This window comes from Hydra vulgaris, chromosome 12, assembly GCF_038396675.1.
Source record: "Hydra vulgaris chromosome 12, alternate assembly HydraT2T_AEP".
NCBI lineage: Eukaryota > Metazoa > Cnidaria > Hydrozoa > Anthoathecata > Hydridae > Hydra > Hydra vulgaris.
The window spans coordinates 47296204-47308938 of NC_088931.1; positions in this window are offsets into that span (position 1 = coordinate 47296204).

The window sequence follows — 12735 nt, forward strand, 5'->3', positions numbered from 1 at the left end:
GTTGATCTTGAAGAAATTTGAATTTTTTGATTAATCTGTCTCTTGATTTCAGGAACATATTTTCTTGTGCGTTTTCAGTGATTCTTTTTACGGCTTCATAATCCTTCGTTTCAAGTTTTTTCATGAGTTCATTTGCAATGAATTTAACTAGTGAAGTGGTGAAGGCACATAAGCCTGAACAATCTTACCCAACGCGAACTGTAGTATCCACAATAGGCCCACCAAACTACGGAATCTCAAATTACTTAGTAAAACTAATACAATCAATATTAAATGAAAACCCAACTCGTTTAAAAAATTTGCGACAATTCGTAGAAAAAGTAAAATTGTGGGACATATCCAGTAACGAAATTCAGGTATCATTGGACGTTATAAACTTATACCCATCAATTCCTCTTAAAGAAGCGACTGAAGTACTTATAAGTTTATTGGAGGTGAGCGATAACTTTAAAAAAGCAAAAAAATTAAATATGAAAGGAATAAAAATTCTGATAGAACTATGTTTATACTGACCATAATTTTTAAGGAACAATGAAATACATGAACTTGAAAATTCAGGTCCGATAAGTCTTTCATTTATGGTAGTTTTAGCTGAATCTTTTCTTCAACATCTTGAAAAAAAAGTACTTAATACAGCGCTGAAAAACAACCCACTTATTGATTTAAAGTCATTTTATAGATACGTAGATGACAGTCATGCTAGAGTCCCTAACATTACCCAGGCTGATCAATTTAAGACAATACTTAATCAACAGCATCCAAAAGTTCGAATTTGAAAATGACAAAAAAACACTAAATTTTCTTAACATATGCATAATAAATAACAAAAATGGTAAATATGAATTTAAAATACACAGAAAAAATGCAATTACTAACATTCAATTTAAGGCAAAATCAAACCATGACCCACAAATTTTAAATGGAATATTCAAGGGTTTCGTACATAGAGCATTTAATGTATGCAGTCAAAAACATATAGAAAATGAACTGAAATTCCTTATTCAAGTATTTGTCGAAAATGGCTACAAACAGTCTAATCTGATAAAAACCATAAAAGAAATAAAACAAAAGAACAAAAAATCACTAGTGACTATTACAAACATTGACAACATCACCAGTACGTATCCAGCGATTTCATTACCTTGGGTACCAATATTGTCTCCCAAATTACGTAAGGTGTTTAGGAAGGCAGGATATAAAACGATCTTTAAATCAAAAATGAACCTAGAAGTAATATTAACATCAAGAAATAAATCCAAACTACAAATGAACAGCCCCCCAGGAGTCTACCTTATTAAATGTCATTGTAGCAAAAAGTATATAGGTGAAACAAAAATGCAAATAAAAACAAGCATGCAACAACACAAAAACAGTACAATAGGAAATAAAACATAACGATATCCATTAGCTACACACATGACTCATGTGTGTAGCTAATGCATATCGTTTAAATTAACTGTCCCAGTTAATTTGATGTGCACAATGTCCATGCGACATGAGACATTGTGCACATCAAATTAACTGGGACAGTTGCAGAACTCTAATAGTTAAAGCTAAAAAGTTTGATAGGAAAGTTCGTGAGGCACTTGAAATACAGTACCTCCAATGTGCCCCTCAAAAAAACGGTATCAATTAAGATGAGGAACAATATGTGTCAACAAAATTTTGGACACCATTTATGGCGCACTTACGTCAGAAAAAGATGAAACCGTCCCATTGACATAAAATAGAACTGCCGTTTTAAAAATAAGATACAAACAAAAATAAAAATAAAAAAAAAAAAAGCTTCAAAGTTGAAGACGCTGGTCACAACAATCCAGCGAAAACTTCTTTTAAAAAATAAATTTAGTATCGAGAGAAACTCGTGTTAATTGATGTTTATAAAATAATAATAATTATATATATATATATATATATATATATATATATATATATATATATATATATATATATATATATATATATATATATATATATATATATATATATATATATATATATATATCTATATATATATATATATATATACATATATTTTGTGCCCATTTTAGTATTTCCAACAAATTTATAAATTTTTTGGGTAAATCCGGTAAAACTAAAAGATGAAAGAAATATCTGAAATTACGTACATATCCGGAAAAGATAATCCCACTTAGAATCAAGCGTTCTTAATTGAAATAGTGAGAAGAAGACCAGTACTAGTCCATTTTATGTACTACATCTCTAGTCTCTATGTACTACATCACTAGTCCATCTTTCTTTCATTATTTTTTGACACAAAGTAGATTGATAAATAGTTTATAAACTATAACTGTTTAAAACTTAAAGATTGATTATCTGATTATACTGTTAATGAAAATATTGGACTAGTACTGTTCTTCTTTTCACCGATTCTGTTTTGTTTTATCTATAATTTTACATAATATATTTTCACAACTACTAAGCTGTGGTTAGTAAGACTTAGTTAGTCAGATTTGGTTTATTACTGCAAATTTTATCTATTTATTATTTTTTTAAATTTTCATAGTATTGGATATACTATAGCTAAAATATAGCATCGGAACTTTTTGAATTTTAGGGATACTGTTAAAAACATTAATATGGCTATAACTTCCGCAGTCCTTACAAAATGCCGTTTAAATTTTGTGAATGCAAATCTATGGTGTGGGAACGGTTATAGTGTTACCTTATCCAGACTTAAACCATTTAGATTACAAAGTATAAGAGAAAATTATGTATCTGAATCATATAATACAATAAACAAAAATTGATAAAACATTAATATGTGCTATGTATAAACATCAATATATTAAAGAGACCTCTTGTCAAAATCTAATAAAATGTTTGGTATATAGAGACCTCTTGTCAAAATCTAATAAAATGTTTGGTATATATTAGTGTATAAATAAAAGCAACGGTCACATTTAAAAAACAAGAACTAGTTTACTATATTTTACTTTTGATTATGGTTTTCTCAAATAAACAATTTATAATAATTAAACTTTAGTTTCACATAACAAAAATAAAAAATAAACAAAAATACCAAGTTTAATATAACAAACTTACACAAAATAATAATAAGATCAGCATGATATAATAATTTAAAAATTACCAAATGATGAACATCTAACACATTGAAGGCAACAATTTTTTTTTTTTTTTTACCAACAATAATATCGTTGCTAGATCATCTTCCTGTGCTGGATCATCTTCCTGTGCTGGATCATCTTCCTGATGGCAAAGAGTGCAACGTCGACTGATGTTGTTTAAATTTTTGACTTGGTTTTCCAATGCCATCCATGCCGAATCATCAAAATATTGTTTAAACTGTTGAATATCGACTCTAGGATCAGCAGCTCGCATATCAATGACTGATTTTAATGATGTAGTTGAAAATTTTGAACAAAAATTTATAGCTTTATTAGCATCGTCATCGGACACTAACCATCGCAAACTTATAATTTGCCTATCTATTAAATTTTAATAAAAGAGTTGGTTGGCTAATTAACTTTGTTGGAATTTCGTCATTTGTTGATTTGGTCAAGTTCTTTTCCTTGAACTTCATGCTCATTTGGTTCTTCTTTGCATTGTTCTACCTCTTTCTGATGAATTGAATAGTCAAACCGCTCTTCTTTTTCTTCTTTATCAAGCCCCATTATCTCATCTTGAATTATTTTTATAAATATATTTACAACAATTAACTTTTATATATATAAGTATTTATTACTTTTGTATTACTATATAACATTATTTATTTTTTATTTAGATCAAATAAAACACATTCGAAGAAATAAAATCTACTACCAATTTTGGAAGAGTTCTTTAAATCAAAATCTGTTAAGCCATTACTTTGAACATTTGGGTTTATTGACATCCATTGAGTGGTGCGACTGTGATCTTCCAACGTCTTTACCCATTCCAATGCATTAACAAAATTTGAAGGAGGAAGATCTGCAAGAATTGAAGCTATTGGTTGTAAATATGACATTACTGTCTGGTATCGTTGAGTATGAGTTAGTACTCTTTCCTTAACAGATGCAAAAGAAACAGATGACACATTTTTTGATGGGATATGACAAGATTTGGTTAAAAAAAAATGTTTAAAATTATATAGAAATCTTATATAGACTAAGGGATTAGCTACATTTTGAGTGATTTTTTGGGAAAGAAGCCTAAAAAAATCATAAAATGCCCAAATACGGACATATTTTTAAATTACAGGTATTAATACCAAAATTAGTATATAACCTACTTTCAAGATAACGAACTTGAATCTGGTACTATATTTTAGCCAAATTTCAAATTTACGTATTAATCAAGGGTAACAAATTACTAAAAAATTGAAAATCGGTAAGTATAAAAAGAAAATTGGTACGTAACCTTTCTGTGTTGTTAGCATCTTGTATCAAAAAAATGAATTAAGAAACTTACTTTTAAACCGCATGTCAAAAATTATAAACTTTGCATATTTAATAAGTGCATTAAGAATCATTCCAGCTCAATTCAATTTATGCTCAGCACCATACCATCTTAGATTTTGATGATTTTTGAAATACAAGCTTAAATTAAAGAAAGAAGACTTCACTCCAAATTTTAGTGTCTGATACCTTACGGTTTCAGAGATATTGATACTCAGTCCCAATCTCTTTTTTGACTTTTTTTTCAGCGCCATTAATTTTTAAAGCCAATTGCACAACACAATTAGCTTTAACTTATGAAATATAGTAGTAAAAATTTGTACCTAACTATTTTTTAAGGTGAGAAACTCGAAACTGATGGTTAACCCCCCCCCCCCCAAAAAAAAAATCAAACTTCTATATGAAAATCTAGTTTTAAAATGGTAACACTTTTTTTAAGATTTTTGATGCCCAGTACAAAAAAACGTTTATCTGGAGATGTCTAAAAGATATGGTTCTAAATTTTTTCCGAATGTTCTATATTTAACAAACTCTTTAATACAAAAAAACTGCAAGGGTTTTCTTTTTTAAACCAGATTTATTTGGATTTAAAGTTTTATAATAAAAAAATAAGAAAAAACTGTTAATTTAATAATGAAAAAATATCAAATTATATGCATTTATTTTTTGCATTTTAAAAAAATTTGTAGAATTTCAGTATCTTAGGTAGAGTTCTAACATATAAACTTGTTTGCATTTCAAAAAAAACATCTTTATTTTATGTAATCTTTATGTTTTATAGCTGAAGGATTTTCTATTTAAGAATCTTAAAATTATAATTATTATAAAATTATTTCTTACAGAACTAAAAATAGTATAACAATATGAATGATAAAAAGAGATGTTCAATTGGATTAATAAAGAAAGAAGTTTGTCACAAACAAACATATGTAAAATCCAATAATATCAAAAAAGTTTCAAGTCTTAATCATTTTGATATAGACTTGATAATTAGTCGTTCTGGTATTGAAATTAATGAAAATACAACAGTTTGCCTACACTATAAATATGTTTACTTAAAACGTTACTCAACAATCCACATAACTTGCTGTGATCCATTTCATTTACACAATGGAAAAAGAAGAAGAGGTTTTACTACTTAGCCATAAAACTTTTTTAAAGCTTCATTGTAATTATATATAAGATTTTTTTTTGCAAAACTCTCACTGAAGCAGTAATTATAATGTTTTTAGGAGGATGTAAAGAAATTAATATCCAACTTAGAAAATTCAAAAACATTAGTATTAATTTCCCTCATCTCAGATTAAATTGATGTCATTTAAGGATAACGGACCAGGAGAACCAACTTGCAGCCAAATTTATGAAGATAAAGATAATGAACTAACTATAAAAGAGTTGTTAAAAGAAAATCTTAATTCTTCTTTGACGGCTATGAACATATATCCTCTTTAAATGCATGCTGTGAATAGACACTCAAGAGTTGCCCTTGGTAAAAAGAAATTATTACATGTTCAAAAAACAGTAAAGTTAGGTATTGCAAGGACTTTAAATATAGATCTTAATCAGTTCAGCCAAGAAGATTCCTTCAATAAATTATCTAAGGAAGTTAAAAATAAAGCAAATGATATGGATATACTTGGAAAATGGAATATACTATGAAAAAATCAAAGAAAAAATGTTAATTTCAAATCGGAATCAGAAAATTTAACTACTAACACTGGTTCCAATTTCTTGGTCTAACAAAGATATAGAAAGAGAATTTAGTGTTACTAATTATATGGTGCAGATATCACGCAAATTGCTGCAGAAAAATGGTATTTTATGGTTCCCTGAAAAAAAAATGCAAAGAAATATCTCAAGAGACTGCAGATAAAATTATTGAATTTTATTGTAACGACAAAAATAGCAGACAAATGGCTGGTAAACAAAATTTTGTGAGTATAGCTCGAAGATCTCAAATGCAAATAGGTTTGATTCTCTCAAATCTAAAAGCACTATATGCTAAGTTTAAAACCGGTCATCCAGATATAAAGACTTATTATTCTAACTTTAGCTCACATCGTCCAAAATGGTGCATTACAGTAAAAGCATCTAGTACACATACAGTATGTGTGTGCAACTACCATCAAAATGTTAAGTTAATGATTGGTGCAGTTGAATTATCAAAGGATTATCATGAACTTATTGATATGCTTGTTTGTAGTAGGGCTAACAAAAATTGCGTAATACATCGTTGCCCTTTGTGTCCAGATGATTCTAAATTAATAAATTATCTTGAAAATGAGTTGAGTTCTCAAGTAGATATTGATGGAGATGATGATTGTTGTATAGGTTACAAATAATGGAAGACAACAGACCGATCTGAGCTAGTAAGTCTAACAGAAACCACAAATAGCTTCATTAATACTCTGACAAATAAGTTACAAAAGCTTACATTAATGTTTCATTCTTATATTGCAAAAAGTTAAGCTGCTACTTTAAAAAAATTAAAAGATGAGTTAAGTAGTACTGAGGTCATTGTCCTTTGTGATTTCTCAGAAAACTATGGGTTTGTAGTACAAGTCGAAGTACAAAGTTTTCACTGAAACAAAATTCAAGCAACATTGCATCCAACAGTAGTTTACTATAAAGTAAATAATGTTCTCAAATGTGATTCAATATGTTTTATCTCTGACGATTTACTGCATGATGTAGATATGGTATAACATGTGATGAAGTTAACAGTTGAACATATTAAAAGCAATATTGCTCATCAAATAGAAACTGTTCATTACTTTTGAGATGGGTGCTCTAGCGAGTACAAAAACTGCAAACACTTCATAAATATATGCCACCATGAACAAGATTTTTCTATAAAATGTACATGATCTTTCTTTGCTACAAGTCACGGTAAATCACCCTGTGATGGTATTGGTGGGACTGTTAAATGACTAACTTCAATTGCTAGCCTTTATCGAACAACAACAAATCATATACTTAAGCATCTGCAATGTTTTATTTTTGTCAAAATGAAATCATAGGAATTAATCTTTATTACATATTTAAGAAGTCAAACATGGTAATTCGAACTGAAATCGAGCAAAGATATGCAACTGCAAAAACTTTCCCAGGCACTCGCAGCTATCACAATTTCATTCCAATAAGTAACACAAAAATTGGAACTAAAATTGTTTAAAATTGGAACTAAAATTGTGTATGTTTGATACACAATAAGAATCCATGGATCAGACTAGTTGAGGAGATTGATGTTGAAAATAAAGACTTTCAAGTTAGATTTATGCATCCATGTTACCCTTCAAAGTCATTTTATTGGCCTTCTAGAGATGATGTGTGCGGGGTTCCATCAACAAACCTATTGCGGCCGTGGCGCAGTGGTTAGAGCGCTTGCTTAATAAGCAGGAGATCCAGGTTCGAAACGAGCTCTGGACAAATTTTCGCGTCACGGTAAGGAAGGAGGCGTGAACTTCCTGGTTAAATGCACTTCCGCGGTGCTCTGTGACAAGACCGTTAGGACTTCTTGGGGCACCTAAAATAAAAATTGAAAAGTATTGCTAATGATTAATATCCCAACAACTGTCACAGGAAGACAATATAAAATCAGTGAAATTGATCATCAACGCGTTGAAGACAGTTGGGCGAACTTTAAACCAGAGAACTAATTTTTTATAAAACTGTTAAAGATTGTTAATTTTTATTGCCTTCTAACTTTAATCTTTCTTACTACAGTTTACTTATTTCAATTTGTTTATTTATTTGTTATTGTTCAATTTGTTTCTATATTTTTTGGTTTATTATTATAAGACTTTAAATACAAATAAATATGATTTAAAAAATAGAACCCTTGCAGTTTCTTTATATTAAGGAGTTTGTTACATATAGAACCTTAAGAAAAATTTCAGAATCATGTCATTTAGGCATCTCAAAATAAATATTTTTTTGTACGGGGCATCAAAACACATACAATAAGTGTTACACCATTTTGAAATTAGATTTTCATATAGAAGCTTGATTTTTGGGGGGTTTTAGCCATCAGTTTTGAGTTCCTCGCCCTAACAAATAGTTAGATGAACATTTTTACCACTTTTGAACAAGTATTTCAAAAGTTAAAGTTAATTGTATTAGCTAAAAAAATAAATGGCGCTGAAAAAAACAGTAAAAAAAAGAGATTGGAAAAGAGTATCGATATCTCTGAAACCGTATGAATTCAGATACTAAAATTTTGAGTGAAGTTTTCTTTCCTTAATTTAAGCTTGTATTCCAAAAATCATCAAAACCCAAGATGACATGGTGCCAAAAAATTTTTTTTGGTTGATTTGACACGAAATAACCCTTAACATAAATTTTGCCATTTAATGACATTTATGATTAACTAATAGTAGCATTTATTTTTTTATTTTTTTTTATTTTAGGTGCCCCAAGAAGTCCTAACGGTCTTGTCACAGAGCACCGCGGAAATGCATGAAATTTATGAGGGCATAAAAATTGTTTATCTTTGTTACATTTGTATTAAACTTTATATTTAACATTTTTTGGAATCTATGTTATTAAATACAGATCGACATTTCAAGAACTAGTGAATAATTTTTACTAATACAACTAATTACAGGAGAAAATTTTTATTTTAAGTACTACATAAAGTAATTCATAAATACTACATTATAATTTACAAACATTACTTAGAGAATACTTAGATTCTGTATCAAAATCAGATAACTCATCATCACTATTCGCAGCTACATTTTCACACCTTTAAGATTGCATGCATTTGAGTTTCTCACAATCAATCTTTCCTCTTTTTGAGCAGTACATTTTTTATCGAAGATGATTTATGACTTCACATTGAGCACCATACAAGTGGCAAGTGAATGCTTCCAGCTTTAAAATTATTTTCTCGTCATTATTAACATTTTTTCACACATTGCAAAACAGCTCAATGTACTTCTTGTCGGTAATCATAAGCTTCATGGCTTTAATCGTCCCTAGCCCAGAAAATGCACTGACAGTATCACAACCTGTATATGCATAAAAACCAAGAAGGCCTTGAAAGAAATGTGTTAACATGGATATCTCTATATACCTGGTAAACTCTATCTTTATCTCTAGTCCCTGAATGGAAGAATACACTTACATTTATATGCTCTAAAAATGATAAACTCATAATAAATACGACAGTATCAGGCAAGTGAATTACAAACTTCATGAAACCTACTGAGAATCCATGAAACATATAAAGAGAAACTCTAGTGTCAGCTTCATCCTGCACTGTTTGCAATTCCTCAACTAATTCTATACCTAATATAGAAAGTTTATAACATCTGTTTTTACTTGTAACATAAAAAGTCACGGTGTTTTCTGTTCTAAAGTAATTATCTCTATCCCATTCGTTAATAAGAAACTCAATAATTTCTGTCTTATTTCTTCCAACTCAAAGAAAGTCATTCCATTGTTTAACTGGATGATCTTTTTTTAAACTACAAAATTTATGAAATCTGCTAATGCTAGTTTTTTTTGTTCTGCATCTTTAATTGAATTTTCCATGTATCAAATACAACATCTATGCGGTCTGCATTAAAACTTAGATTCAATATTAATTGCAACAACTTTTAAGCCAATTGACCAAAAGTTAAAGCTGCAGTTTTTGCTTGTTGTAAAATAGCCATACCATCAATCAAACTAACGTAGTGGAAAAGTTCATCAGACAAAGGTTCTGGTTCTTTTTCTACCTCATGAAGGATAGAAACTCTTGATGTTTTTTTAGGTCACCTATGTAATCTGCTAATGACAGTGGAAGGGGTCCTAATGGATAACTAAATACATTTCTTAATTCCATGATTAAACAAATACTTGATAATAAGCTTCGTGAAGCCTTTAGAGGAATAAATTTTTTGCTTGAGCTAATATGTACCTCTTTCTTCAAAGAAGAAAATGTTTAAAGTTGTAACATTTTCATGGAATCAAATATTGATTTAGTGGCACAAAAAGATAACCTTTCATCTACAAATGTTTTCAAAGCAGATTTTCCGTTTGTTTTTTTTTTGCATTTAATAAATCATTGGCATTTCATCTGAGGCAACAATGGCATTTAATAAACAGAGCAAAGGGTTTTCAGAAAATAGATTTATAAAGGTATCAATGCAAAAGTGAATGCAATAGCTTTATAAAGGTATCAATGCAATAGTGACATCAATGACTTGACATAGTTCTCATCCTTTCTAATTCTACTTGATGTTAAATCTTTGTGTTGATGGAGTTTATGACGCATATTGACAAATTCATGCAAAGACTTTCTAATCCCTGCTCTTAAGGGTGAATTAAGTATCCATCTATTTATTGCATTACTGTTCATTAAAAACCCTGTTGTACCTCCAGGAGTTTTAGTATCTTGGTTAATTGTGACCTCAATAACCTTATCGGGTCCAACTTTACCAAATGTATTAAACTCACTAAGCTGAACAACAAATTTTCCATTAGTAAATTCTTCATAAACCATAGGAAAATTATTTTCAAGTGCAATCATTTTTGCAAGGTAAAGGGTCAAATACCTGGCATAATTGTAATTATCATAAACAAAAGCATAAACTACAATATCTCGAATGCAATCAAGTAGCAGTGACTACTCTCCAGCTCTTACAGCATATAATGTGTTTAGCAGGAGTTCAACCATTTCTAAGTAAGATAACCAATACTTTGTGAGTGGTTGCACCCACTTGAAGTAAGTTATTTTTAAATTAACAAACCTTATGTAAAAGTGATTAATTGCATCTTTTTCCTTCAAATTTTCAAATTCTTATTTGCGCACATTCGGTTTAAATTTAGACAGATGCTAAAAGACATTATCAATAACAATTTAATCCTTGGTATGATCAACTTCTTCTTCAAATTTATTTATAAGCAATCTGTATAAAGCTTCCTAAAGTAATTTATTGAAACGCACTGAACAACTGTACATCTTACCTGATAAATCCCTTTCTACAGACCCTTCTTTAATTACTTCACTTTGAATAACAACATCACATAATCTTGCATCTCTACACCTTTTGCCAATAATTCCGAGAGAGATTCCAAGCATTATAATGCAACTTTTGTATTTTTCTGGATTTTCCATTTAATTTGAACAGATTTTGCATATATGGCTTGATCAAAGACACTGATAATCACTTCAACATTTAACTGTTCTTTCAACTTTAAATCGATCAAGTATGGTATATACGTTGAAATATCAGTTGCAGGTCTATTAGTAGTTTTAAGATAACAAATTGTAGATTTTGTGATACCTATACCTTTTCTTATTTCAATATTGAATCCTGTGCAACTAGTAGTTGTCTGGGGTGAAGAAGTCTTTAGTGCTAAAATTTAAAGTAGATTATTCACTTGTTAACTTTCCAGCAACATTTTACTTTTTTCATTTTTTAATAACTTTAAGTTGGTTGGTCCTAATCGTTTACCAAAGTTAAAACTAACTGTGCTGTTGTTCAATGGTAAAGTAAATGGCTGTCTAATTTGTTTGAATTTTGGCTCCAACTTTTTCTTCATGCCTGCACTCTAACACAATTTAAGAGCGTATGCAATCACTTTCTGCTCATTAATCTTTTCAGCAAGATCATTTTTTACAAATGATATAATATCTTTACATTCTTTTCTAAAGTATTGTTCACGAGTATAATTATGATAACATGACTCATGATACTTTGCTTCTTTTGGCAACTAAATCATCACTGCATATTGTCTTAACTCTTTGATCATTTCTTTCAATGCTACGCTTTCTAATTAGCTTATCGGCTCTCATTTCCATAGAAGATAAAAGTTTTTCTAAATTTGATGATTTTGGTATAAATTTCCTTTTTCCTACAAAATATACATTGCTTAGATAGTTTATCACATTTTCTTGTGGTTCAAAAAGCATATATTCTTAATAAACAGAGCGCGACACAAAGGCGGGGGGGGGGGACCCAGGAGCATACTGGCGTCCCCCACTTTTTTTCTAAAGACCCTTTTTTTTTTAGAAACTAGATATAGAGAAATTTTTTTAGAAATTGACAATTGTGCCTTTCCACTTCGAAACCCATGTCGTCGACCATGATAAAATAACATTAGTTATTTTATCATGGTCGACGACATGGGTTATCAAGTTCCTTACGATTGTTCCTTAAAAAAAGACATGACATATCAAGATATTATCGTTCAAAATATAAAACGAGTTTTAAATAAAACGTGTTTTGATCCTAACTTTTACACACAATAAACAATTTTTCTTGGACCATTAATATTTTCCAAAACCACAACTATAAAACGTTATCAAACATAATACTTTTGCAGC